Source organism: Balaenoptera borealis (genome assembly GCF_965194805.1).
Source record: "Balaenoptera borealis genome assembly, chromosome: 21".
NCBI lineage: Eukaryota > Metazoa > Chordata > Mammalia > Artiodactyla > Balaenopteridae > Balaenoptera > Balaenoptera borealis.
In genome coordinates, this window is record NC_138880.1 from 23302303 (window position 1) to 23329377 (window position 27075).

At 37.2% G+C, this 27075-nt stretch overlaps 1 protein-coding gene across 9 annotated transcripts in view; it reads left to right on the top strand.

The window, feature by feature from the left end:
- SORBS2 (sorbin and SH3 domain containing 2) overlaps positions 1–27075 on the top strand; it is a 230452-nt gene that overhangs the window by 21229 nt on the left and 182148 nt on the right. For 8 of the 9 annotated variants that reach the window (XM_082375164.1, XM_082375171.1, XM_082375165.1 and 5 more), the window contains exon 2: positions 15111–15248. The gene's annotated coding sequence lies outside the window, so the exon portion shown is untranslated. Of the gene's footprint in view, positions 1–14966; positions 15249–27075 lie in introns of those variants that run through there. The other variant, XM_082375170.1, reaches the window with a different exon arrangement.

Here is a 27075-nt window from a genome sequence, read left to right on the forward strand (position 1 = left end):
TCACTGATTTGATACATTATATTTTGACAAATAGTCAAATTATTATGACTGTATTTTGAATAATTTCTGCATGAAACATGAAGGCTCTGATAACTTTGTATTCAATTAAAATCCAGATAAGATGAGCTACTGTGAATGAGAATGAGTTCTCCATGGAGACGGTTAGTAGAAGGTGGGCAGTACCATTTCCGATGAACAGTGAAAGTACCTAATAATCATCTCAGGGCAGCACAAAAGCGAGCTTTAAAAATGAACCTTAACTATTGTAAATAGTGCTGCAATGAACATTGGGGTGCATGTCACAGATGTAGTAAACGAACTTATGGTTACCAGGGGATAAGGGGGGGAGGGATAAATTGGGAAATTGGGATTGACATATACACACTACTATGTATAAAATAGATAACTAATAAGAACCTGCTGTATACCACAGGGGACTCAATACTCTGTAATGGCCTATATGGGAAAAGAATCTAAAAAAAAGAGTGGATATATGTATATGTATAACTGATTCACTTTGCTATATACCTGAAACTAACACAACATTTACATCAACTATACTCCAATAAAAAAATTTTTTTAAAAAGACCTTAAACTGAATTTTGAGGATACAAGGGGGAAAAAAAGAGCAATATTATGTTAACTGGAAGAATAAAATCATCACAACAAAGATGACTTAACCTGGTCTAAATCCGTATGTCAACCCTAACCCCAAAGAATAATTGGAGCCCACAGCCCGGGGGTGCTCTGACACTTGGGAATCAGGTATTCACCAGCTCGTGTTCTTCAGTTTGTAGGCTGTGGCGTTTGTTACTACTTGAAATTTCCAGCACCTTTGTGGTTACCCAAAATAGAACATGGTGCAGAAGTCCAGTTTGGAGTCTCAAAGGTGTGTTCAAATGTGCGCAAGTCTTTTATTTTTTTTTGAATTTTATTTATTTTTTTATACAGCAGGTTCTTATTAGTCATCCATTTTATACATTTCAGTGTATACATGTCACGTGCAAGTCTTTTGAAAAGAGGCCAAGTGGATAGATCTTAATCAGGAACAAGAAAACAGAGTTCATGTTACAGAATGGTAGAGCCACTGCAATTTATAGCTCAGGTTTGGTTTGCCCATAGGTGATGGGCACTGTTTGTTAAGGCCTTTCCAATTCCTTCTTCTCTTACCCAACATTGTATATGCAAATCTAAAGGCAACCTGAATTTAGCCCTCTTTATCTGTCTTTGCAGGTAGGATTCATTACAGAGTATAATTGCAAAACTGGGCAAATAAGTGTACCCTAATGTAATGCTATAAAATGAACTCAGGGTTCCATTTTTTAGAAGAGTTTTACTAAGCAAGCCCTGCATTAATAAAAATAATTTCTTACTGAGAATTATCTCACTTTTGAGTCATTTTTCTAATTATCTTAAATGGTATTATTCTCCTTTGATAATTTATTGATTCCAAGATCACTTTATTCTACTTGCGTGTCTGACTATACCTCAATTAAAATATACCTAATACTGAACTTGGAAGCTCCAAATTTTACTTCTTCTCTCTTTAGGATATAGTCTATTAATTTCTTTCCACCACTGAATCCCTTCTTACTAGAATTATTGCAAACCTCATCTTCTCTACTGTTGATGTCTATTTCCTTTTATCTCTACAAACCTCTTTTGGTTGCAGTTGAAGCCATCACCTGATACTTTAATGAGTCTACTATTGTGGGTAGCATTCACCTCTAATTTAGTTCATCGGGGGTTGAACACAAGTTTCTATCAAAGCTGCTCCCAGGCAAAAGAAAGTAGCAAAAGTCGGTGATGGTGTAGCCCTGGCGCTCGTGGTACTGACTGACAGGACCCAGTGGGAATTCTCATCCCAACTTAGATCTAGAATCTGATGCTGATGCTGTTTATGCCCTTTCAGCCCCACTGGGATAGAGTGTCTCAGACCCTGATCCTAGTGATTTTCTATAAAGTGATCCTCTAAATCCCAATTTTCAAAATATAAAGGGGATGAGTAGGTAGGTTTTACAATGTTCTTTCCAGTTATGATTCAAGGTTAAATGAAAGATAAAAACTATGGGAAGCCAAAACTGGTGCCCCAGATCTGCTGACTATACCGTTGCCGAGGATATGTGTGTTGTAGCAGAGACCTAGGATAAGGCCAATACATAGAGCCCGCCTCTCCAGGATCAGTGTGACTGGATGTAGGCATCAAACTTCTGAGTCCCCACGGTGGAGACACTCAGTGTAGGGAAGAGAAAATGTGGGAGAGGGCGGGGGGAATCAAAGAGAAATCAGAAGATCTGAGTTATACATAAAAACTCCTATGACTCAAAGAAGAAATGAGACACCAACTCACAGAAATCATGGACTAAGGTCATTACCATCTTTCTACAAAGGAAGAAAATATAGGTGAGATATAGAAATAGCCTTATTTAAAGATGCTATTTACAGTCCCCTCAGGTAGCATAATGATCACTGTGACAACCCTTCTCTGTTCCTTAGAGCTTATCTTTCCCTTCCAAATGTGTGAGGAAAAGGTTGTCTTTTATTTACTTTTTACTTAAATCTCTTCCCCAGAACAGAAGTTCGATTGGTCAATGCCTGTCTCTCTCAGCTCTTCCACTTAAACAAGTCAAGGCTTCTATGTATTATTGTGGTCGTTTCAGTTTCTCATGCAGGGTATCCCCGCCTGGTTTCATTAGATAGTCACTCAGTACATTCTAGGGACCGGACACTGTGCTGGGAACAGACGATACTTGTGTTTTTAAAGGGAAGCCTGTTCTCAAGGAGCCTACAGTCTAGCAGGAAAGTGACAGCAAACAGCAACAACAGTACATCAAACATCCTTCCACGACAGGTGCTTAACTAACTGGTTTTCACACAGTCTCATCTCATCCTCTCAAAAGGCTCCCCAAAAGGTAGGGGATACTGTCTGCAGTTTACAGATAAGAAAATCAAGGCTCAGACAGATTGAGTAACTTGCTAAAAGTGACAGGGCTTGTCACTAGGCAAGCTAAGCCTGATTCCAAACCTTGATTCTTTTTTCTTGCAATGTAATTATTGCTATAATAGAGGTACTTATACTTCAATTATCACTCATCAGAATTGTAGTCAATGGATATAAGTTAGTATATGTTTGTTTTTAGCAAAGATGGATAGAATTATAACTCTGTTCCTCCCACCTGCTAAGGGAATGATAGACGCTCACAGGGACTTACAAAGTCAATTCTTTTTTGCTTCTTCTGGGTTATTCCTTTTAATGCTAATATCTTTTCCTCTTCCACCTTCTACTCACCAAATAAGATGATGATAATGCTGTTGCTTTAAAGAGGAAAATATCAACCATAGAGAAAGTCATTAGCAAAGTCATTAGCAAAGATGGAAGTTTTCTTAATCCAGCTGTTTGACAATTCCATGAATGCTTCTTTAAAATTAAAAAATTTTTAAACCCCATAAAAGTCTGAACGTGAGCTATCTGAAATAAATTTAAGGAAATTAAATTCAGTATCTCAGTGTGTCCTATCCATTTCATTTTCCCCATCAGCAAAGTGAAAGTACACGTGTTTGCAAAGATCAATTAATACTTTTGCAAATAATTTAATTCTACCTGATTTTTAAAAATAACTGATGGTTACTGTGTGCCAGGTGTGATTTTCCATGCAGTATCTTCTTCAATCCCCTTAATAATGCTCTGTGGTAACTAATGATATCCCCACTTTTCAGCTGAGGGAAGTGAGACTCAGAGAGCATGCCCAAACCAAGCAGTGAATAAGGGTAACGACCAGAAAATTAACTAAGGACTATTTATCCTCAAAGCCCATGCTTTTAACTACATGTCATGCATCATTGAGAAAATGATGGTAACAGCAACAACCAACACTTATGCCTGTTGTGTACGAGGCATTGTCTTAAGAGCTTTGCGTATATTAACTCATTCAGTCTTCATACCAATCAGATGAGTCAAGTACTGCAATAGTTCTTATTTTCTTAATGCGAGAACTGGAGCTCAAGGAGATTCAAGTAACCATGCTATGGGAAGCAGTGGAGTCAGATTTGATGGTGGCAGACAGCCTCCAGAACCTTCCTCTCAGCCATCATGTTCTTCACAGATATGGATAGAAAGATAAAATATTTATATGTGACTGCTTGTTATAAAATGGAATGTATTGCAATTTATATTCATTTCCTCAATGTATGGTACTTAACCAGAAGCCATGAGGCTCTTGTAAAAATAAAATACAGTGTGTGTGTGTGAAAAAAAAAAAAAAAAAAAAAGAGTAGTTTAGGAGATGTTTATACATTTACTAATAGAAGAGAGGTTTTTTTTTTTGGGGGGCAAAAGGCCTGCGGGATCTTAGTTCCCTGAACAGGGATTGAACCCTTACCTTTGGCAGTGGAAGCGCACATTCTTAACCACTGGACCGCCGGGGAAATCCCACAGAGAGCTTTTTATTTTTATTGTTCTCCTTGGCTATTCAATTTTACTGTTATTGAATTATGGTCAGAAAATCTGTACCTTTTATTTTTTTTAGAATTTGCTGAGGTTTTATCTGTTACCCAAGTTTTGAAAAATATATGGACACTTAAAAAGAAATTGCTATTAATTATATGAGATCCAGTGGTTTGTGTGTGTGTGTGTGTGTGTGTGTGTGTTTCTGTTTATTTACTTATATTAGTCTATGGAAGTCACTAGTGACTAAGAAAAGTGTGTTAAAGTCTCCCCTTACTATTTTGTTTCAATTAGTTTATCCTTTTATTTCCTGCAATTTTTACTTTATCTATTTAGATGCTATATATTTCGGTATATAAAAATGAATAAAACGTATATTTTAATTTTGAAAAAAAAAAAAAAAAAAAAGAACGCTTAAAATAATTTCCACATTGTATGTGTATCTTCAGTTTTTATTTAAAAACTGGAAAATTATTGGCTTCCTAATCCAACATGCCTTTGCCTCAATTATGACGGAGAGCATTTACCATTTTAAGAAATCATAAGTAGAAATCTTTAAGGTCATTTAATACTCAAACTCAAGACATCCCTAGCCTTGAATATTTTCTCAAAGTCACTTTTTCTGTTACAAGGACAAACTCCATCATTCAATTTAGATTTTGAAAGCTTGGTAAACTACATTGAAGTGACCCTGTTCAAAGTTTTCTGAACAATGCTCTGGCAATGTCCACTGAGAACAGGATAAACAATGGGTTCCTGTTTTGTATTTCCTGTATATTATTATGATATTCTTATTTCTCTTGATATCACTGATCATTAAATGTCAGTTTTAGAAAAAAGAGCCAACTACTTGACTATATTTATTTAAAGCCAGAAAGATTCAAATGCTGCAGCTCCAAGGGCTTCAAACATACCAGCTCTGTTTTTCACTGCAATTTTCAATCCATTAGGAAATGATATGGGGCCTGAAACTGAACGCAGCAACTCTTGTGAGGGCTGATTGTTGATATCCAGAAGTACTTTCAGAACTTCCGAAACTATTCTGTACATGACATCTTTTTTTTTTTTAATATTTATTTATTTATTTGGCTGTGCTAGGTCTTAGTTGCCACGTGTGGGTTCTTTTAGTTGCGGCACGTGGGATCTAGTTCCCCGACCAGGGATTGAACCCCGGCCCTCTGCGTTGGGAGCGTGGAGTTTTAGCCACTGGACCACCAGGGAAGTCCCATGTACATGACATCTTAATAGCCGGCCTAATTGTCTTCTGCTATCTTTCAGACAGCCTGATGTGAGAAAGTTGTCTTTAGATGGTTGTGTCATGTATGTTTATAGCTTCAAGTGACAGATTACCTTTAACCAGGTGAGGGGTTGGTTTCCCTGAAACAACGAGAAGCCCAGGGTGGGTTCAACTCTGCCTCAGCAGGTGCCTCCCAGAAGGGCCTCTGCGTTTCCATCAGCCTAGAGGAGCAATGCCAGGTTAAAGGGCAAAGGGCAGAACGGCCTTCTCCTCAGGAGGTTCTGTGTTATTATCGCGCGTGTGAAATGTCTTGCCTGTAGCCTATCAGCCTGAACAAACTGCAAGGGAATCTGAGAGGGTAAGTTTTAAAATAGACATGGTACCAGGAGTCTGTAGCAAAGTTGAAAGCAAAAATGGATCCTCCATAGGTAGAAAACTGTGTCTGCCAGGACTGTGTTACATTATTTATTTTAAAGAGTAATGAGTCTGGAAATAATGAGTCTGGAAATAGTAAAATAAAATGTATCAGAGGGAAACTTCATTCAAAAATGACCCTGAAAGAAACCCTTGCTGAGAAAAAGAGGAAACTCACTAGAAGGTAAAAATGTGAGCATTTACTTTGACTCAGAGGTCCATTCCCCACCCCTCTGCCTAAACACAAACTACTCACTGCTGCAGGCAGGAGAGGCCCTCTAGCACCTTCCTCCGGATACCAGGCCAGTCCTGGCTCAGCCTGGAGTCTGAACAGTGATTTTCTCCCTTCTTTGTAAAATTGAGATATCATTACTTATTTCTTGACGTTTCTAACATGCCTCTCCCATACCATCTTATTTCTTGTGTTTCCTTTCTGTTAATAAGACTATTGTTGCTATTTTTAGGAGGTTGACCTTGCTGGTTAGACCGTTCCCACCCAAACTTTTCTATATCTGGCACTGAGGTAAACAGAAGAGGTTGCTAATAGCCAGAGGCGACTGGTCCAGAAGCTCCAGCCGCCCCAGGTATGGCCTGGTCAGGTGACAACGGAAGGGATAATATTGCAGCAACATCTGTAACCCACTTGGGACACACCAACAGGTCACAGAAAGAGGTAGGAAGGTCTGGATTAGAGGACAGATAACACAGAAAATATTAACATGTTCAATATCTGAAGGTTGCCATTTCTAACCTGCATTCATTTTAGGAAGATGTTTTTCTTATGCACTTGATATAACGAATCTGTAGTTCCTTCTAACCCTTGAATGCTGGTCAACTCTTCCTTTTTTATTCTTCACTCATATTTCATCTCTGTGAGTTTCAAGAAAACTTTTCTAACATTTTGTGTATTACTTATGTATGACTGTCCTTGCAAAATTAACTTTTGTGGCCATAGTAACGATGGAAATGTGCCATGGATTGTTGGGTTAGTTAGTTTGTTTTTTAAATGCCTCAGAAAAGATACTTTTCATGCTGTGCTTTGATGACTTCAAAGTGTTTTACAAATGTATGAAAAGAATATACAAAACAGTACATCTTCAAACATGCTTAGGCCATAACCAACGTCCTTGTGCCCATGGTAGAAGAAAGCGTTACACAGCCTCTTCCCAGGCAACAGGGCGAAGACCAGCCTCCAGTCTCTGACTCTGCTCTGTAGCCCAGGCCACCCAAAGCTCTCCTTTCCTCTCCTTTGCCAGAGAACAAGATCACAAATCTCCCAGTTTCTCAATGGCTACTCATTCCTTGTGTGTTTATAACTAATGCACCGTATGGACATGAGGAAGGGTTTCAAGTCACAGGAATGACAATGGCCTGACCAGGCAGGGTTGTTGGTGTGATACTTCATGTCCGTCTGCCTGTCCGTCTGCTCACCAGGTACCATAAACAACATCAGGTATGGCTTGTAGGGAGCCAGGTGGTTACAACTGTCTAGCAATATACAGACAAATATGTCATTCTCTCCAACAGCCCTAATCAAAAGAAATTTTGATCAGGGACCCCAAGTGAGTGATTAATACACCCTAATGGAGTATTACATGGCTCTGAAAAAGGTCTGGAGAGATGATGCGAGAATGCAGGTAACTTGATTTATTTCAAGCCTATTTTAGAAGATAAATGCAAATTATTAAGATAATAGAATATATTATATCCTGAGGGGGAAAGCAAGTGCTATCTGATACTTCAAAAAGCTTTTAAATTAAATACGTAACTACAAAGCAATACAGTTCAGAGAATCCTCTTGGTTGGAAACAGCTGCTTAATTAGCATACAGAGTTTTTGCTTTTTACAAGATACTTTCATTTTACAAATTCTCGTTAATATACAACAAAAATGCCATTGTGTGTTGCTTAATGCCTTGAGCAGGACTTATTTAATCAAATGCACACTGAGCCCTTCCTCTGTGCAAGGCGCAGATACAACACACACGTACGGGGTACGATGAGAAGGGGAAATCAGAGGAGACATACGTGAACCAATCACTCAAGCAAATGCAACGTCTGATGTTGGAGGGAATGTGAGGAATGTGATTCTTCAAGAGTTAGAAACAGTATAATTTGAAGTCAGGGAGCCTGATTCCTCCAGCTCTGTTTTTCTTTCTCAAGATTGCTTTGGCTATTCAGGGTCTTTTGTGTTTCCATACAAATTGTGAAATTTTTTGTTCTAGTTCTGTGAAAAAATGTCATTGGTAGTTTGATAGGGATTGCATTGAATCTGTAGATTGCTTTGGGTAGTATAGTCATTTTCACAATATTGATTCTTCTAATCCGAGAACATGGTATATCTCTCCATCTTTTTAGGTCCTCTATTAACGCATATATGTGGAATCTAGAAAAATGGTACAGATGAACCTATTTTCAGGGCAGAAATAGAGACGCAGACATAGAGAACAGACATGTGGACATGGGGGCTGGGGGAAGAGGAGGGTGGGATGAATTGGGAGATTAGGATTGACATATATACACTACCGTGAGTAAGATAGATAGCTAGTGGGAACATGCTATAAAGCACAGGAAGCTCAGCTTGGTGTTCTGTGACGACCTAGATGGGTGGGATGGGGGGAGGTGGGAGGGAGGTCCAAGAGGGAGGGGATATATGTACACACATAGCTGATTCACTTCTTGTACAGCAGAAACTAACACAACATTGTAAAGCAATAATACTCCAAAAACAAAACAAAACAAAAAAGCTTGACCTTGGTTGGAGCAGGGAAACCCTTCCTGAGGAAAAGGCACTTCAGCTGAGGGCTGAAGGGTGCACGAATCCACTGCTGAGCAGGGCAGGCGGCCGGCAAGAGGGAATAACGCACGCACAGGCCCTGACCATGGCCCATCCCAGGAACTGAGAGAAGACCAGAGAACCTGGAAGAAATGGAGCTAGAAGGAGGGTAGGAGATGTGGGTGGAGATGTGAGAAGATAGCAGGTTGTGCAGAGCCTTAAATAGGCCCCTTTACGAAGGTTTATCTTAACGATTTTTCTACCATATGCAGCAACTGTTGCATATGCTCAATTTCAATGGCATATAAATATCAAGAAAAGCTTAGTCATGGTTATATAAAACAGCAGAGGCACTTGCTAAATACATATAGAGTTCAGACAGTAAGATTAAAAACAGTAAGGTTTTAACTAGAAAAGTGAGTTGTAACAAAGGTTTTAAGAAATTATTTCTATAGAATCTCTTGCATTTGATACTGGTTATTTAATCGTTCCTTCAGACTCTCACCTTATTTGGTAAAATTCAGTCCCAGATTGCATAATGGCACATGAGATGGCAAATCACCTCCTAAAACACATTCGCTTCACATTGGTAACCAGGAAGCAGAAATAAGTGGACATATGATTTGACAACTTTAGATGTAAATTATGGGGGCAAGGGGGAACGGCCAAATGGAATCTCTGTTAAGTCCAAGCAAAAGTTGAGATGTTAGAGTTAGGAAGGGGTTTATAGCTCAATTCTTCTCCCTCCCTTTCAGGGCACAAGTGCAGAGGGCTTGCGTGACTGGTCTGAAACCACTCACCTCTTGGGCTTGGGTTTCCCCACTCAGTGCATTTATTCACTGTTCCGCACGTGTAACACTGAGGTTCCTGGAGATGGCCCTGCTGACACTTACTAAGGGCATGATGTTTCCAAGCATCACCAGTTTTGTTGAGCATGCTTCACTCTGTTTCATGTGGTCTAAGCAGACAAGTGTAAAAGATGTCAGTACACTTAATCTAGCCTTCATTTTGCATTCAACATGCCAGACTTTGGGGTCTATCCCTTCCTTTGATCAGCGTTATCTGATGTCTATCGTCTCTATAGTATGAGAATCTGACTGCCCTTTCGGTACATCTTTGAAACTCATGCCACCGTTTCAGACGGTCGTGCTGCCTCTCCCTAAGCACTAAAATATTTGACTAAGAGAATGACGCATTGTCCTCCTGGAATATTAGACAATGCTACCCAACTGACATGGCCACGAAAACCTTCAAACATTTATACTGCAACTCACTTTTCAAAGGACTTCAGAGGGGAAAAAAAATGTAACCTAGAAAACAATATTCATGGGAAAACTACATTCACTTCCTTCCTACTGAGATCCTCTCAATTAATAGGAAGTGATGAGGAATCAAATGAGAATTCGGAGTTCTCTTGGGAAAAAAATTTAAACAGCTCTCAAAGAAGCCCTCAAAATACATGTACTCAAGAACCCATGCACATAAAAGGCCCTAGAAATCATCATGGTATCTGAAAACAAATTACTACATTTGGCCATATATACTAACCTGCACAGTTAGATTCTACTATATTTTAATTATTTAACCAATAATAGCATTTACAACGTGCCAGACTTTTCTACATTCCTTTCAAATGACAGCTATTCTAATCCTCACAACAGCCCACTGAGATAGGTCCTATTTAAAGAGGAGGAAACAGAGACACAGGGAAGTGAGGTAACTGGCCCAAAGTCACACGGAAGTGGCAGGACCGGCATTCAAACCCAGACACACTGGCTCCAGACTCTCTGCCGTTAAGCGTTACACATATTTTAAAGTTTTCTGAAACAACCAACCAACCTGTGAGACATAAAGCTACAAATGGTCGCTGCATACAGAACTGGGAGTTTTAAATATTACCAGTGTGGGTCTGTATCTCTCTTACAATGAGGATTTTATTTTCAGGAAGCCCTTTGAGCCCACAAGGCTTTGGTGCCACCTGAAAAAGTGAGAAGTCATTTGGCAAACTGGTGAGATCATTCAAAATAGTGTGCTCACTTATTTAAGGGTGGGGCAGAGGATCCAGAAGCCTCTCTACTCTAAAACACCAATCTTTCTCATGGTTCTAACAAGTGGAGTGTTATCTGAGTTAATAAGATCCTTTCTTGAGACATAAATACCCTCTAGCATGGTTTGTTCTACATCAACTGTGCCTTAGCTACATTGTTTTAATTAGACAAATACTTAGCGGAAAACAATCTCAGTTTTTCTTGTGTGCTGTGGAGGGAGAGAAGGAAATGTACAGCTAGACTGACTTCCAACATTTCCATCCGTTTTTCCCCCTCTCCATCTCAGAAAGATTATTCTTGCTCGAGCCTCCGAAACCAATCCTGCCCTTTTGGAGAGTTTAAGAACCTCAGTGAACATGGCGGCCGGTCCCGCTCATGCCTCGCACAAGGGTTCTTGTAACTAGGTCCTTATCTTAGTCCTTATCTTTGGAGCCTGCATCTCTGCCGGCAAACTTGCCAAGTGTTCTAATTCCTCCAAGAATTAGTTGTTGACCCATGGACCACTCTTTTAAGTAGCATGGATCGAGACCAGTGGTTCGCCAAGTGTGGTCAAGAATCACTGGGGACTTGTTAGAGATCAGAATTTCAGGCCCCTTCCCAGACATACTCAGTCAGAAACGAGGGGTAGGACCCAGCATTCTGTGATTTGACGAGCCTTCCAGGAGACTCTGATGCTCGCTACAGTTTGAGAACCATTGGCCTAGATGGCACTGCCCAATAAAAATAGAATGCAAGCCACATTTGTACATTTAAAAGGTTCTGGCATTTTAAAAAGTAAAAAGAAACAGGTAAAATTCATTTTAACAAATTATCCTATTTAACACAATATGTCTGAAATACCATTTCAATATATGATCAACAGTCTCTTTTTCATACTAAGTCTTCAAAGTCTGGTGTACATTTTGCACTTATATGACATCTCAGTTCTGACGAACCACATGTTAAGTGCTCAACAGCCATATGTATCCACCATATTGGATAGCCAAGCTCTAGACTTACAGTGATAATAGCATTAACTTTTATGCTTTCTATGCATCAGGCATTGCTTAGTTAAGCATTTTGTGTGCACCATCATGTAAACCCTCCCACAACTCTGTGGACTGGTACTGTTATTATCCCTATCTTATACAGGAGAAGGGTTATGCCAAAGCCCTATTTAGTGCTTCACCAATATAAGAAGTCCAACTCTAATATAAGCATTTTCTAATGATTTTAAATCAATTTATTTGTAAAAACAAAAAAGAGAGAAAGAATATAAATAAAATCATTAACAGTAGTACAGTTGGTACAATTGCTAAGGCATTAATAACTTATAAAAGTCATAGTGGTTGCGAAAGTAGGAAAGTCCAAATTTACTGTCTTCTAACCTTTAAAACTATGCCTCAATCTGCACTCTTCTGTGACATCAAATCTGTCAAAAGGTGCTTATGGACAGGCTGTCTGGACAGTCAGGATCTTTGGGGAACAAAGGAGACCCGGGTGAGTCACCTGGCAGTGTAGGACTCATCCTAAATGGGGAGCTAGCAGGGTCATAACCTGTTCATTCAAGTGCAGATTGACATAAAATGATTAATAATAGTTAAACAGGAGGCAATGGGCTTCTCTCAGTATTGGTGTGAAAAGCAGGCAGTTTGGAATTTAAAAATTATGTTTGACTTAGTACTCAAATAGTTAATCTTTATCTGTTCCCTTAACTTCCATAGTTTCTCAAGGAAGGCCAATTTTAAAATGTATTTTCCTTTCCATTATAAACTACTATAAGGAGGAAAAAGTAAAAACAATTAAAAATTTTTTTTCTGAGGCTAGGCTTCCATTTTTTTGCCAGAATTACCATTTATCATTTTGACAAGTAAAGTAAATATCCGATATTAAACTGACAGTTATTTAAGACTTATTAAAATGGGACCGGTTAAAATAAATGAACAGAAAAATGCATTATTCTACAGAGATCTTTTTAAAAACCCTGCTGCATATTTTTTAAATAAGGTTAATCTTATTTTAAAATTTTGATTACATATTTCAAACGTAAGTTATAATTTTTTTAATTTAAATATCTGCGTAGTCTTAACATAAGCATATCATTCCGAAAGATTTCACTATTTTACCGTAGTAGTTGAAATGGCAGTCGTGTAACTTTTTTTAAAAACATATCATGCATAGTCTTCAGTATTTTCTTTCTTTTTTCTTCCAGTTTTATTGAGATATAATTGACATACAATACTGTATAAGTCAAGGTGTACAGCATAATCATTTGATTTACGTACATTATGACGACCACAATAAGTTTTGTGATCAATCATCTCATATAGATACAAAATTAAAGAAATAGGGAAAAAAATGTTTTTCTTATGATGAGAACTTTTAGGATTTACTTTCTTAACAACTTTCATATATAAAATACTGCAGTGTTAATTATATTTATCATGCTGTACATTACATCCCTAGTACTTACTTTTAACTGGAAGTTTGTACCTTTTGACTGCCTTCACTCAATTATCTTTCCTCCAACCCCTGTCTCTAGTAACCACAAATCTGACCTCTTTTTCTATGAGTTTGCTTGTTTGTTTGTTTTTGGAGTATAATTGACCCACAACACAATGTTAGTTCCTGTTACCCGGCATAGTGTAACAGGATTTCACATTTCTATACATTTCAAAATGATCACTACAATAAGTCTAGTTGCCATCTGTCACCATACCAAGATATGACATAGTTATTGACTGTACAGATTCCCCACACTGTACATTTCATACCTGTGACTCATTTATTTTGCAACTGGAAGTCCGTACCTCTTATTCTCCCTCACCTATTTCTTTCCTCAGTATTTTCTCTAATCAGTGGCAAGGAAAGAGTTGAATTTGATCTGAGCCTCTGGTAAGCAACCTTCATAATATTAACTATAAAATATATCAAGGTGGTTTGTATACTGGTCTAAGATCAGAGAATCTTCTTTCACCTCTCCACAGTACTTCCTGACTGTGCAAGCCTTCTCTTTGTTATGAAGAAAAGGGAATTCAGAGGATTCAGGGATTTCATCTACGTAGAATAAAGGCTTTTATAAAAAATACTTAAGTGTTTCCTTGGTAGGAAGTAACTAATTTTCCTTCTTAGGGGTGTTGCAAAAGGCATAATGAAGCAATGGAAGTCAGGAGTCAGTCTGATGACGCATCTCTTCCTTCAGTCAGAGTAGAAAGAGATCTCCATCTCCAGTTGCTATGGTTTGAACAGCCTGTGGAAAAGAAGCTGTAAAAGTCTATAGCAAAGTCCGTCCTCATTCTTTCTGCGTTTGTGTGCTGTAAGCCTTCTGAGGCAAAGACATTGTTAATTTTGTCCACTATTGTATTCTCAGAGTTCTTGGCAGATAGTAGACTCAGTACTTGCCACAAAAATATTTGTTGAATGAATGAATGAATACAATTTGTAGATCTTAATTCATCATTCTACAAACAAAATGAAAGCTCAGAGTTTGCCAGTCATTGTTGGTGACCCAATCTGAAATATTTCTTCGTTGGCCTTTGGAGGGAGAGTCAGGGGACGGGTGCCTGTCTGCGTCTTGTCACTGAATGGACCCCAATCTCTGCCAACAGATAAGAAATGTCAACAGCTTAACCCAGTAGCTGTCAAAAATAGCATAGTTGATGAAACTGGAAATTTGGGTGTGGGCTAGAAATAAACCATTTGTCTTCAGTCTTAAGAAGGATAGGATGATAACAGCTATTCCTCCCAGAGAGATCTAAAATATTTTTAAAGAGCCATATAAGCAAGCAAGGAACTATCGGAAGAAAAGTCTTTCCTCTCAATAAGGCATAAAAAGAACATCTTATTTTCAACAAACCAGGTAGATCATTTTGAAAACGCGAGGATTATGGCAAAGCACTATGTTTCTTTTAAGATTTCAGTTGAAATGTTTTATTGTGTTTTGTTTTCAATCGTGCTGGCAGTTTTCCTCAAAATGTAAATGAATATTTGCACAGTGAAGCAAGTTGTTGTGGGTTTCCTGGTTTGTGTCCCGCCCCCTTCCCCGGAGGGGGGCTGTGGCGATTCGGCAAGGTTTTTTCATCCCTTGCAGACAACCCCGGCTGCTGTTAATGCTGAAAATAGCTCAAACGCTCTCAGAACAGTAGCACCACCCAGCAGCTGGGATTCTTTCCGTCTCTCATTTGCCTTCTCTCTTGCCTTTTTTTTCCTTCAGACACTTGGGTTGGACTTAATCTTAAACCTCTGAAGTTCAAGACCTTTTAAAAAAGGGCTAAATAAACAATCTCCACGTGTAAAAGGCCAATGACTCCTACCTCTCTTCAGAGCAACTGTTGAACCCGGCTGCCTGTAGGTAAGATTTTTCTTTAATTCTGAAGTGATGTTATTGGTTTATGATATGTTTATGACTAATGTATTTTAAATAACTTGTTAACCGGGAGAATAAACTGGGGTGCTGAACGATTTCCAGGTAAATACGGTGTTCCAGGATACAGGAGTAGCATCTGTGCATTTCTGTGGCTGTAATTTTAAACTGTGCTGAACGCACTCTGTCATGTTGACCTGCAGTACAGACCCGCCTGTGATTGAGCTGCAGCAGAACGCTAATTAAGCCTCATTGCCAGAGTCGTCCAGAGCCTTGCAGACATCCTAATTTTCCTGTTTAGACGGCTTACTTATTTTTAACTTTCTAAGGGCATTTTTTTTTAAGGAAAAAGATGCAACTACCTGAGGAAAGGAGATATATTAGTAATTATTTTAAGGACAAGGAGATAGCTCTACCTTAGTACCTTCTTTCATCACTGTGCTGTTCATTACTAGCGTAGAATGAGAACAGTTTTTATTTGTTTGTTTTGTTTTTTTGTATACTCCTAGCACAACTTGGTGACTCGGTTTTGAGAATTCCTTAACCAGCTGACTGTCTTCGGCTAGCAGGTTTCTCCAATGTGACAATATAATATTTTGGAGAGTTTTCTGTGCCTCCCCCTCCCCTACCTTATGCTTGGTCTTGACATTCTGCAAAGTACTTTGATCTGTGGACTTTAACTTCAAACACAGCATTTACTTTCGTTATGAGTATTTACTATGTTCAGTAAAAAGTCTTTTTTTTTTTTTTTTTGGTTTAACGCTTTTATATTATTTCCTTTGAATAATCTATTGGGCTTTGGTTTTCTCTCACTGATATGTGTTAGGTTTTATTAGTACAGGGACCCCCAACTGAGAGGCCAAGACTATTTTATGGCAAGTTTCTCTGACCATTATAGACTTTATGATAGCTCTCTGTGCCCCTCCAAGCAGATGTCTAAAATCAAGCAGCAAATGACGGTGCACAGACCAGATTCTATCAACCCCTCACTTGAGTGCCTCCAAATTACCATGTGCCTCGGGGCCTTACTGTTGCTTTTTAACATGGACACTGAAGTCCTTGGAATTTAGAGATTCTTGTTTCCAAAGAAGTTTATTGGTGTCACACCATATGTCAAAAGAAAAATGCATTTTAAACACACATCTTCCGGGTAACTTTTTTTAAAAAAAGAAAGAAAAAGAAGAAGAAAAATTAAAGAGAAAAAAAAGAAAATTAAAAAAAGGAAAACTAGAAAAAAAAAAAAAGGAAAAGAAAAATCCTCTGTAGCCAGAAGTGTGTTATGGTAGTGAAACTTCTGCTGAATGAGGGAATGAGGGATAAGGAATGAAAAAAACGTATTTCCTAAAATAGGCAGAGTGTAGCGCTTTCTAGCCATTCAGTCAGATTCTTTATTTGGGAGAAAATTCATGTGTTATTCCATTTGTTTGTCACGCTTTTCTTCTTCACCACAAGCAAAGGATATTTTCAAAGTCCTCAGCCGGATACTGAGTTCGATGTTCCCTGGCAAGCTGTCCCCGTGTCCTGGTGAAGGTGAAGAGTGGAGCGAGCCTGACCCTGTCAGGATTCTGTGCAAGTCCCTGACTGTGGGGACTGATACACTGTGCTCCGTGCTCTGCACCTTGCTGACAAGGGAGAAAGCCAGTGGCTGCAGGACTCCTGTTCAGAGGGGTGGAGTAGGGAGTCAGCTATGGGAGACGTCCCTCCAGATTAGGAGCAGATGCAGTACGATCTCTAGAACTGGGAGTAAGATAGTAGGAGAACCTAGAGCTATTCAGTCTAATTTTTTATTTCCAAAAGCTGGACATTTAATTGCTAACTTTCTCCCTTCAGATCTGCATAATATGGAGCTTTTTAATCATCCCATTTCTGTGATGTGTGTACAGTCAAAACTTGAAATCCTCCAGTTATTTTGAGCATACACTTCCCTGCCTTGGGGGGTTCTAGAATACTCTCCTCCTTAATACTAGGAAGGCTTGATTTGGCATTGCTGAGGAGAAATGTATTGCTAAAAGGCAATACAAGTTCATTTGCAGAATCCAAAGGACGAAATGGGTTTGGAACATGATAGAAGCCATTAAATTCTTAGGCAAGCCATTTTTTTCGTGTTCTTTTGGGTTTTTTTGTTTGTTTCCCTCTGCCCCTTAATTTTACTCTGAAACTTTGGCTTGTTTGAATGTGAAACTCAAGGAGAAACCTCGTCAAAACCACTGAGTTTCACATAGGTTCCACATGAAAGAAGTATTCTACCCAGCCTTGCTTGAAACTTGGCCCATGTTTTGCCAAAAGTTTCATGAATGTCAGTGAGCCTGGATTTGAAACATAATCCCAAACCAGGTGACTTCTGGTGACTTTGAGGCTGTCCTGTAGAAGTATAGAATCTGTCAAACAAGGACACCCCTTATTTTCATATCTCCGACTAATTTCATGTGTATACACATTTTTCCAATAAACTTCCATTTGTTCTATGATGTTTTAAAGCCAGGTTCAATCCTAATATGAATTTTTATAGCTGTGGGATTGAAGCATTGGCAAATAGAAGTCTGCATTTAAAATTCCAACACAGTCTGAACCAAGTGGTGTGAACATGTTGGTATAATTCAGCTGAGGAAGGAAGTCCCAGGAGAGTCATGGAATGTCTTTCTTTGCTTAAATATACTTCTGTGCTTGTGTGGAACAAAGAGTAACATTTTGTCCAGGTCTATCTGCTTGACAGTATGCCTTTTGTTCGCTCTCCAAAGGTGGTGTCAAATGTATTGGTGGAAAAATAATAAACTTCCAGATATATATTTTTTTGCCTGCTTAACTGATATACTCCTAGGGAACATTGTAAGCATTGAAAAGTTCAGTACTGATACTTGTAATGTATACTGAGGATAAAGGGGTACTCAGCAGAGTCTATTTTCTTCAGAAAAGCTTTACCTAGAGCTGTTGTGTGACAGTCAAATGGGCTGGGTTGTGAAGGTGTGTGTGTGTGTTTTGAGTGGTTGGAAAGGAAGAGGGGATGTGTAAGCTTTGTTCAGCAAATATGTTACATTTAAACCAAAAACAACTGAGAAGAGGAAGGGGAGAAAGATGAGAGCAGTGGAAATAAGAAGAGGAGACCATCTGAAGCAGAGGATGACGCATCAGGATGGTTCAGTACTGCCTTCTTTAACTAGGCTTTCTCCTAGAAACGAAAACTCTACCTGCAAAACACCCCCACCTGTAATTTTATTTAATACTCAGGATTATCAGAGATAACAGATTGTATTTTTATTTCACCCAGTGCATAAGTGTTTCACATTCAATAACTACTTTGATTTCCTGGATCATCTATCTTAAGGTAGGGTGGTATTACTATTAATATGGGGTTGGTCATGCAGGCATTGTGTTCCCAATGTACAGGTGAGGACACTGACCCCCAAAATGGCTGCATCATCCACTTTACATTCCTAGTAAATAGCAAATGGCAGGTTGGCTGTCATGTCAAGAGCTTTCAAAGTGTACCATTCCACCCCATTGCAAAATACAAAGATATAAAACGAGTTAAAAATAATAGCCAAAGGACAGTAAGAAAATGACTGGTCCAAGCAATGAAAGAGCTGTTTTGAATCATAACAACTTCTGACTTTCTGTAATTCACTGAGAGAAAAACGTAAGCAAAAGAGGGATGAGGATTACGGAGAAAGACACACATGCGCCAGTGGTATAATGAACCAAAAGTTATGACTTGGTTGATTGAAACAAAAGATACAGGTCAGCAAAAAGAATCAGGTTAGTAATGACACAGCTTTAAATAATAATGTGCTCTCTAATGAAAGGTCAATTCAGTATTAGAAAAGATAGAATAGAAACACTAATCTCTTGTTCTGAAGATAAATTTGGGCTTGAAAAAAGAAACTGAATTTAGTTTAATGGAAAAACACATGTACATCATGTGTTTTTAAATGCTGTGTTTTGGCCACTTGGACCCGTTGCAAATCCTGGTCCAAGTACAACTTTGAATTGGTTTAATTCTAGTGGAGCCACTGCTCCTGACATGCATTCAGCTCAGTGGTACTTCTCTCGTTCAATTTTGCAAACCTAAGAAATTTGGTTGGTTTCAAATTTAGCTCCAAGCAGTGTTCAGAAGTCTTGTGTTTGTTTGACCTGACCATTTAAATATTTCAAAACTACACAACACTCAACCTTTAGAACAAATTCTTAATGCTAAAAACACTTAAGAACATTGAAAAAGTTATACATAAGTACATTGTCTGCAAATTTAATGAACAACCAAATATAGTTAACAATACAGTTTTGATCTAGATCAAAACTATTTTCTATTCCACATTTAGCTGTTTTACTATGAAAGTATTCACTTTTTAAAAAATTGTTATTATACTGAGATTAAAGATCATGGTTAAGAATGGAAAACTGGGAATTCCCTGTCAGTCTGGTAGTTAGGACTCTGCGCTTTCACTGCTGAGGGCCCGGGTTCAATCGCTGGTCGGGGAACTAAGAACCTGCAAGCTGCAGGGCATGGCCAAAACAAAAATCCCTGAAAGAAAAAGAAAAAGAAAAAAAAGAACGGAAAACTATCCAGAAACAAATATGGCTGTGTAAATGTGCAGTTAGAAGAGAAACCGCATCCTCGTGGTACCAGCAGAGCCAAGTGTTGGAAGGCATGATCTGGCATCTGGTTGACCTTCATGTGCACATCTGTGAATAGTCCAGAACGGTGGGCCTGTACTAAAGGATTCAGCAGGGGAGTGTTGGAGATAAAGGAAGAAGTTTTGTGCTAATTCAAGAAGGATGTTAAATGTCCAACTAAGAGATCCAGGCCTCATTCTGAAGTAAGAAGTGGTCATTATCCCTGACTGTACAGGGCAGTAAAATGATAACTTTGGGGAGAAGTAAATAGTTGACAGAGTATCACTTCTTAGTGGTTGAGTTTAAATAAAAAATCAAATTGCTTTCAATAAAAATCATTTTATAATTTGAAATATAAATTTTAAAAATATTTTTAATTTATTTAATTAAATAAAATAAAGTTTTAAATAAATAAAATCTTATTCTATTTATTTTATTTATTTATAAATTGTGTTAAAATTTGAAATATAAATTGTTTTCTTATAACATGTAAACAATTGTTTACTATAAAAATCAATAATTTACTATTGTTGGACATAAAATTAAATCATTGAAATTTTCTTTTTATATCAAATAAGATTATTTTCATTCAAGGCAGAATAAAACCAAAAGTAGATGTAAACAAGTTTCTAAACTTTATATTGATATCACAAAAGACTGTGGCTTATGATGAGACTTCTTTTTTTAAAAATTTATTCATTTATTTATTTATTTGGCTGCGTTGGGTCTTCATTGTTGCGCTCGGGCTTTCTCTAGTTGCGGCAAGCAGGGGCTGCTCTTCATTGCGGTGTGTGGGCTTCTCATTGCAGTGGCTTCTCTTGTTGCGGAGCACGGGCTCTAGGCATGCGGGCTTCAGTAGCTGTGGCTCGCAGGCTCTAGAGCACAGGCTCAGTAGTTGTGGCGCACGGGCTTAGTTGCTCCCCGGCGTGTGGGATCTTCCTGGACCAGGGCTCAAACCTATGTCCCCTGCATTGGCAGGCAGATTCTTAACCACTGTGCCACCAGGGAAATCTTGATGAGAGACTTTTAAAAACCAAGTAAAAGACTGAAAAACTGAATGAAATGGTAAATTCAGTAAGAGTTAGATGATTTTTGTAGAAAGAATAATGAAAGTTGATTTTGTAAAAAAAAAACAAGAAAACTGTTTTTTTTTAAGATGACTACTGGTCTTCAATATAAAATATAGTTCATTTTAGTTTGTGTTTGAGCTACTTTACTTTAAAAATCAATGGATGAATTTCATATTCCAAAATTAATTTAAAGTTGGCACTTGGGCTTTGTCTCATGTGGTGAGATCCATCACTTAATAGCCACAGTTTGTGTAAAAACTTGTCTGGAAATAAAGTGATAATAGTTATGCTAAGGTGAGAAATTTGATTACAGTGAGATTTTTATCCTCCTTACCATATTTTATCTATTTTGGATATTGAAATTAAACAAAAAGCATTAAGGGTTAAAAATCACTTGTGCCTAAATCATAATTTTATATATTCACTTACATCCTTTTCCTAATCAGTGTTCTGAATGACTATATAAGAGCATACATATAAAAACACTTGACAGAAGATCAGTTTTTATTTCTCAGTGAACATTATAGCTTTGTACATTTAACGCTTGACTGTGCTTATTAATTTAAGAAGAATGATCTTACATATAAATCAAAAAGGAAGGAAATTAGGAGGTTATTAGTAAAACCAAATAGTGTTTTAAGTGATTACAAATAACTCCTTTTTTTTTAAGAATTTTTTTTTTTTTTGATGTGGACCATTTTTAAAGTCTTTATTGAATTTGTTACAATACTGCTTCTGTTTTATGTTTTGGTTTTTTTAGCTGCGAGGCATGTGGGATCTTAGTTCCCCAACCAGGGATCGAATCCACACCCCCTGCATTGGAAGGTGAAGTCTTAACCACTGGACTGCCAGGGAAGTCCCCCTACAAATAACTACTTTTAATACCCTAAGCATTTTCATATTTACTGAGTGAATATTTTCGTAAGGATCTTTTTCTATTGCTTCAGTCATTTACTTCTTAAAGACTCCCTTCACCATCATATATGAATCATATGGGGCTTGAGGTTTAAAACTTTACAATTGACACAGACTATAGATCAATCTCAATGCAGAAAACATTGATAAAACCCAAAACAACTTTTCAAAATAAAAATTCACAACCAGACACAGGAAAGAATCACTTTAACCTTAAAAAAAAAAAAAGCATCAATTAAAAACCTATATCATAAAAGTGCACTGAAAAATATGAAACTCAGATACTGGTTACCTCGGGGGAGTTAGGGAAGATATTTCAATCAGAGGCGTGTATGATAGGCTTTAATTGAATTCATAATGTCTTTTTAAAAATTTTTTTAGGACTCTGTATTTTATTTTATTTTTTTATACAGCAGCTTCTTATTAGTTATTGAATTCATAATATCTTATATTTTAAGATGAATGGTGGGTACATGGATATTTGTTATATTATTATTTTTATCTTTTGAATGTCTGAGTAAAGACCCATATCTCCCATGCCTTAAATTTAAGATACATTGTATATACCAAAAAAATTTTAAATACATTTCTCAGCTGATAATATTGAAAGACAGTATTAATTTTAAAGCAGAGCAGATTTTCTGAAAATTTACAAAGAAGCAATACAATAGGTGGTGTCTTCTTTAGCCTATATTTCTGTATTTTTACCTAGGGCCCAAAACTTCCATAAATGGTGAATTAGAAAAGACAATGAATTTAGTTCTTTTGCATACAAATGTCTATTGTAAACCTACATTCAAGATCACTTTTGTAGGGTGTATTGTTCCACAAGGCATTGTTACATACAATTCTTAGAATCTATTAAATGTGATATTTGCTCTTTAAAATAGTGAATAATTTGTCATTTTGCTTTATGAGAATTTGCAATGGGGTTTGAATGTAGCAGTGAATAAGTATATTTTAACTTACCTCTTTAACATTGGTTTTAGGATAATATATTGAGATGAAAGGATTTCTGTTTCAAGATGCTCTATGCAATAAACGTATGAAAAGTGATTTTATAACATATAGGCAATCCTCTCAGTGGCCATGGGACCGGGACCATGACCATGGAAAGCAATAACGTGGTTTGCTATGCCTGAGTTTCCAGTTAATGTTATCCTGTGCACAGTGAGAACTACCTATATTTAATATAACGACTTCACCTGTAACTTAATAACACATTTCTTAAAATTTAATTTATTCAAAAAATTTACATACACACAACTGTTCCTTAATTTTCACACTTAACACTTCTTTGATATCACAGGGAAAGAAACCTAGTGATTTTTCATTATCATTTGACAGGAATCAATGCTTAATTTTGAGAATTTTTATTCTGATTTTTTTTTGTTTGTTTTATTCATAGAGTTATCCCAAAATGCTAAAATGGAAAAGCTGGCAGACATCACTATTTTTTTAGGGGGTTTGATAAATGATGGATTATACTGTATAATTTTTTTCCTTTTTTTCATTACAAGTAATTTTACATGTAGTCTGAAAATTCAGTACAAGCCAAAGGTTCCTTATTTAAATCATAAAATTCAAAGAAAATATATTTCCTAGGTTTCTAGGTAAAGTATGTCAAATATTTGAATGGTAAACAATAAACACATTGAGGAAATTGTGCAGTTCTAATAACACAAAGAATTACTTTGAGTTTCTTCATGTCATTGTTACTAAAGCTGAGAAACCAATTATTACATAATTTACACAAAGTAATATTTGGAAACAAACGTGAGAAAAAGGCTTTCAGATTACTGGCATTAGGCACTGTCAGCTCCCTGACCATTAAAATCTCTTCTCCTTTGCCTTCTGTGACACTGGAAGATTTTCCTTCAATCTCTCTGATCACTCCTGAATCCACTTACAGGTGCCTCTTTCTCTGCCTGACCTTAAAGGTATTCCCTTGGGTTCTGTCCCTCTTGTTTAATCTCCGCTCAGTTCACCTTTTCCTCCTTTATGAAAATCTTAAAATCTATGTCTCTATCCCTGATCTCTCTCATCAGTTCCAGACTTACATTTCCAAGTAACTGGTAAACATCGCATATGAATATCTTCAGTGTACTTCAAACTCAAAACTTCTAAAACTCATCATCTTCCAACTCCCAACCTGCTCTTCTTCCCCAGGGCTATATTTTAATATAATCGTGTCACCCGGTTACTCAGAATTAGAATCTTAAACAAGCCTTCAAATTTTCCTTCATACCAACTTAGTCACTGTTGATTCTATCTACACATGCAACTTCAATATTCCCCCTTGCCCTAGCTTAAAGGCTGCTGCAACATTCTTGACTAGGATTTCTCAATACTGACCCAATCACTCTTGACTTCCATTTTCTCTGCCTTCCAGTCTAATCCCTTGAAGCCAGAGTTGTTTTGTCAAAATAAACAAGCTTTGCATGTAGACTTCCCAACTACCAAACTCCCCCTATCATATAGCAAGTACATTCACTTTGCTTTCTTTTCCGACTTGAAAGACCAGGAATGGTGACCATGTTAACCAATGGAAGTAAATTCAGTACATGATGTTCGGGCATAAATAGCCCTGTGTTTTCCCAGATAAAAGGCAGAGCTGGCAACCCTTCCAGACTCATTAGTAGAAAGGGTGTGGCTCGCTGTGCCAGCCATGGAACAGAGATCCAGTATCAGTCCTGTTACTTCTCTCAAAGAACCCTTTTCCTCAGACTCTCCTTCTAACAGAGTAATGACAACATTCGCCAATCACCTGTTTCGTTGCCACTTATTATGTACTGATGTGATGGTTGTAGGCAAATGCTAAATGATAAATGTTTTGTTTAAAAAAAATCGGACCATAGTAAGAACACAAAGTTCTAAACCAGAAACTCCATATGATTCATATGTGACAGTGAAAGAAGTCTTTAAGAAATAAATTTTTTGAGGAACCCCCATACTGTTCTCCATAGTGGCTGCACCAATTTACATTCCCACCAACAGTACACAAGTGTTTCTTTTCTCCACATGCTCAACAAGACTTGTTATTTCTTATTTTTTGATGATAGCCATTCGACTCTAAAAAATGTGAATATCTTCAAAACTGAATAGAAAAAAAAGAAATGACTGAAAATATAAAAAGATCCTTATGACAATATTTCACTCAATAAATATGAAATCGCTTAAGGTATTGAAAGTCATTATCCGTGGTCACTTAAAACACTAATTGGTTTTACTAGTAAATGCCTAATTTCCTTCCTTTCTGATTTATATGTGAGAATACTCTTCTTAAATATAAGCACAGCCAAGGGTTAAATGTACCAAGCTCTAATATTCAGTAAAAAATACAAAAACAAGGTATGGAGTTATATTCTGGAACAGCATAAAGGTCTCACTCGTTGAATTATTGCCATAATTTCAGTAAATGTAACTTTATCTGAAAAGCATAATATAAAGGGTGAAATTCTAAACACCAATCTTCTGGATCTTTTAACATTTATGGCACCATTGGTCTTTATGTCATCTAGTCAATAATCATTTGTTAAGAGTCTACTCGGGGCCTTTTCTCACTTTTTTTTTTTTTTTTTTTGTAGTCCTATTTTTAATTTATTGAGAAGCCTTCATACTGTTTTGCATAGTGGCTTCACCAATTTCCAATGCCTCCAACAGTGCATGAGGGCTCTCCTTTATCCACATCCTCGCCAACGCTTGTTATTTGTTGTCTTTTTTTTTTTTTCTCACCTTCTGAGATGGCCCACACTCTATGGAGTGTGTTTCTCTCTAAATAAATCCACTTCATAAAAAAAAAAAAAAAAAAGAAGAGTCTACTCGGTAGTCTGTTCTGGCCTCTGTGATAGTCCCTGCGGACTAGTCATCCCCGCCCCCATCCTCGTGCAGTCAGAGATAGTTATTGAAAGGTAATTGGCCAAATAGTCATGTAATTCAAATGGTAATAAGAGCCATGAAAGAAAGATAAAGGAGGCTAGAAGAGCAGAATCTACAATTCTGAGAACCAAGGGTCAATGACAAAAAGACTGCTAGATTTGGAATTTAGTGAAATTATTAGGAAGGTTAATTACTTGGGGTGGCAATCAAAAGAGGCATTTCCTGTGCCAAGAATGATGGCCCCTTTTATCAATTACTGAGGGTAAAGAATAAAGAGATGTGGACATGATTCCTCCAAAAATAGGTATGTCAGGCATCACTGTGAATATCCACCCTCTAAATGCACGTGAGTTTATGTGATGGACTTTGTCTCCTGTGGAAAATATCTTTAGAATGATAGCTAGCTGTGCTAGTATATATAAATTCTCCATGGGTTATGGAGATAGTGTTGTCTTTGCTCCTATTTAAATACTGAAGGAGTATGATTTCTGAAATGATCTATGAAAGATGAATGTGACTTTGAGAAAAACTTATTTGAGCTCTGAGTAGGATTTTCAAGATAAACATCCAAGGGAAAGTATAACAAGAGGGATATGGAAACGAAATTTCTCAATGAATAAAGACCTTACTGATTTGCAGCTATGAATTCGAGTATTTTGACATATGTTCAGGTGCTTGCTTTGAGGCATGTAAGGAGTTAAAAGTGAAAGAAGATGTTTAAAGTTTTCTTCCTTACTTTGAACTACATTTCAAAGAAATATATAATTTCAACATAAAACATATATTTCCTCCATGGACCAACACAAATATGTGTGTGTGAATTAAATCTTGTGGTTGGGGTTATTCCTATTATTTTTATTATGTATCTGAAATGGCAATTATTTAAAATAAAATATTTTCTGCTTTAATAGTATTATTCAGAGTAGGATTGATAACAATTTTTTCTTCTGCTCCTTATACCCTCATTCACATTTTTGAAATCAGCAACATGGCTAATTTATTTTAAGAATTTCAGTGCTTTCAAACAAAAATATCTGCATGCAACTAAAAATAGAGAAACATGGCTTTTAATGCATTACATGTTTTTATTTTTCTGGAAATGTTCATGACCTTATATTTGAAAAGGTAGCTGAGCACTTTTCTGACATTTCTTTTCCAGGGATCAGTATTGCCCTAGAAAATGCTGTTCGAAATCACAAAGTGGGTATCTGTATAGATATGTTTTAATTTTTCAGATTATTCCTTCCTCATGTTTGGCTTAACCATGAACGGTAACAAAAGGGAATGAAAGAGAGTAATAAACAATGAGTATTCCAATTCAATGAGTATTATACCAAGTA